Source organism: Durio zibethinus, chromosome 14 (assembly GCF_047325235.1).
Source record: "Durio zibethinus cultivar Kanyao isolate XHJ-2024 chromosome 14, ASM4732523v1, whole genome shotgun sequence".
Classification (NCBI taxonomy): Eukaryota; Viridiplantae; Streptophyta; class Magnoliopsida; order Malvales; family Malvaceae; genus Durio; species Durio zibethinus.
The window spans coordinates 9,271,035-9,274,857 of record NC_143175.1 but is presented as its reverse complement, the minus strand read 5'-3'; positions in this window follow the sequence as shown (position 1 = coordinate 9,274,857).

Here is a 3,823-nt window from a genome sequence, read left to right as displayed (position 1 = left end):
GTTACACTTTTGCTGTTACCTTAACAATTCCCACCTTCATTTCTCGTCAAAACTATCCATGAAGTGATTCTATTGTCGGCTTAATGTAGGGATTTTTTTTTGAAATTTTGTCTCTTGAATTTTTATTTTTAAGGTTTTTCCAATTCATATTTTCTGTTAGGGGTATAATTGAGTTGAATTAGGACTTGGAACTCGGCTAAGTTAAGAAACTCGATGCTCAAGCATGACTATACTAGATTCAATCTTAGAAAGATCAGAAATATTCTATCTGAACTCAAAAACACAAAGTCCAGCAGGAAGGTTGGCTTTGGCATGCATACCACCCTTCATACAGGATATTAGACAAGCACCAGAAGAACATAGTAGGGATCAAAACAGTTGGACACCATCTTCGAGTTGGGTTTATTTTTTGTTCCGATTGGATTCCAATAATTTTGGATTCATATCATTTCAAATACAAGTTATTTCAAATTTGAATTATTTTGGATTCAGTTTGAGTTGAGCAGACCTAAACGAGTTTGAATAATTGTGAAATTTTATAAGTTTTATAGATATTTTTATACTTTTTAATGTAATAATTAATTTCTTAATCTACCTCTAATCTCTTTTCCTTTTTATTTATTTAACTAAAAAGGATATTATGCAATATGAATGAATTCCTTTGAACCCACAACCTCTAAACGTCAGCAAAAATTTCATGCCGACTGATCTAAGCATCAATCTACATTAATTTTGTTAATGGTACATTATTAATATAAAGTTTTTGGCTAAACACATTATTAATATAATTATTTAATAATTATCAATATTAACATTTTAAAAATTTTAAACTTTTAGTTAAGAAAAATATTTATAATTTATTTATTTATGTATATTTTAAAAAATAAAATCATAGACTTATTGTATGAATTTTTTTTAGATTATAATTTGATTTTTATGGATTTTAGATAGAATCATTCTTGGATTCATATCATTATCGATTTGGGTCATGATGCGTTTAATTTGTTTTAGTTTTCGATTTTTTTTTTAGTTCGGATTCCTTCATATTAGATTTTTTAAAATTTTGGTCTTTGACTTTTTTTTTTTTTTTTTTGTGTCAAGTCAGATAATAGGAATTCAATCTTCTTGAACTCGGACAGAGAGAGAACGGCTAAACGGTGTAAAAAGTCTTTAAATTATAATTAAAAATATCTAAATTTTTTATTACAATTAATCAACCTATCTAATATCAACATTATAAATGTAAGAACTGAATTCAAGAAAAATAAAATTTTACAAAATACGCGAGTCTATCATTTGAATACAAGAATGCGTGAAGCATTTATTTTGTTTATTATTATTATTATTATTATTATTATTTTTGGTAAGTCTACCCAATTGCTTTGCTCCCTGTGGACAAAACCAAAATTGCGACAGAAAGTGCGCGTGAAAGATGTAAAAGGGTAGCACAGAAAAGATGAGTCAAAAAAAAACAAAGAAAGAGCATTATATGAGTTGATTAATGGTGTGCGTTCACACTAGAAATTCTGACCAATTGACCAATGGCAATGATCAAAGACCAACCCAGTTCTTTTTTTTAACACGAAAAAAAAAACACCGACCCGGATGATAAGTAAGAAAAAAAAATGTAAAACAGTCTGTTCCAATGAAATCAATCCATAAATTAAAAATGTACTACTTACGAATACTAGTTTTGGGCATTGGTAAAAGGAATAAACAATTTCATTCAGACACTACGCAGTTTCTTTCTTCTTAATTTGTTGATCGCTGTTTAAAGTATGAATCTAATTCACAGGTGGAGTAGCTTGGTTGCCGTATTAGGTTTCTGTAGCAAAGAAAGCGAGATTTTTGGAGTACAAGTAGATAGAAAATGGGACGCTTTATGACAAGTTACATCCAGCAGAAGCTGAGGTAAGGAACATGGACTTAGCAGCTCGAGGTTTGGCATGGCTTCATCATAACTGCAATCCCCGAATAATTCTTCATTTATACAAACATTAGCTCTAATTACATGGATGGGGATTTTGAGCCCAAATTATCCGATTTTGGTCTTGCAAGCCTATTGACACGCACTTGATCAGTACTTCTGGGAATGTGGAGTTTAGATGTTGCTCCTGAATATCCCACAACTCTAATAGCCACCCCGGAAGCAGATATTTACAACTTTGGAATTACTGGTGAGAAACCAACCCTTGTGGCCAGAAAGCTTCAGTGGAAGTTTAGTGGAGTGCATCACACAGCTTTCGAGCACTTTCTCTTCTTCAAACTGCCATTGATAAATCTTTGTTGGGAAATGGTTTTGATATTGATTTAATGCAATTTCTTAGAATTGCTTGTAGCCGCGTCTTGCCAACGCCCAAGGAGAGACCAACCACGTTTGAATTCTATCAGCATCTGAGAGCCATTGGGGAAATATATCATTTCACGACTGAGGATGAGATTATGCTACCCTTTAGCAGTGCGAACCTAAATCACAAGAGTTCGGACTAATATAAAAAGTAAGTTCAAGTATTATGAAGAATCTTCATAGGAATTGAATTTGTGATTAACCTAGAGCTAAATACCGAAACTAATACCTAAGCCATATCTAGTTTTGATGAGAATGGGATTTTACTGTAAAACTAAAATTTAATAACTTAAACTCTAAAAATTACCAAGTGAATTAAAATTTAATTACTACCAATTATGAATGTTACTATAAAAGGAAAACTCGTATAACCTAAGGGCAAGGCTTCTAAATTAACATCTAATATAGAGCAAGAATGTTAATTGCAACAAATTAAAAGGTAAGAAAACATGAATTATTAATGCATGAAAAAACTAAATTTCAATTAAAACCTAAATGACATAAAAAAAAAAAAGTATGCCTGGGCATGAATGGTATGAAATATGCATAGAAATAAACCTAAAAGAGAACTTACAAGCTTTCGGCCTACTCTAGGTAACATAATAAAAATACACAGTAATTTAACATGCTAAATGGAAGTATAAGGACTGAATGATCATAATGGAAGAAATTAAACTTAACTAAAAATTTGAACTACCTAAATGTTGCTTAATTTCAAAACAGGAATTAAAACAAGCATGGAAATCACCTGAAGTTAAATTTAATCTACCATGAACCTAAGCTAGCCTGGAAAGGAATGGAGCATAAACAACAAAAAGATAAAGGCATCTTCACATGGAATAAGAAGGGAAATTAAAGGAACATGAAACTAAAAGAGCATTAAAGTAAATAACATCAATCACAAGTAAATTAAACTTAAAATGGCAAGCACAATAGACAAGTAGCAAGCTGAAACAGAAACCGAAATTGGTAGCAATTGAACTTTAAAATAAATTAAACAAAATTAATTTCAAAATTGTTGATTCATGTATAAGGAGATTCATAGGAAATTTCTCTACCTAATAGCTACCTTATACCATCCTTATCAAGCCTCAACAGCCATGCAAAACGGCTCAACAATTGCCAGAAAAGAAGCTGGGCAGATTGTAAAAACCATGTAGAAGGAAGGGATTTTTGCACGGGAAAACAAAGTTTAAAGCTTGAAGACTTAAACAAGGACTTTAGCTACAAAGTTAAAGATCAAAGGAATGAAATGGCTTTTAGAAACTTAATAAAAGTAGGCTCAAAATGCATGAAAACCATAAACAATAGTTGTGAAATTAAAACTGGAAACAAGCAAGAAACACGAACTTTGCATAAAATAAACACAAATTTAAATTCTGAAAATTTACAAGGAAATTGAACAACAATAAAAGTATTAAAAGGAATAAAAATGGCATTTAAAAAGTAAAAAAATGCAAGGTAAATGTACTCTTA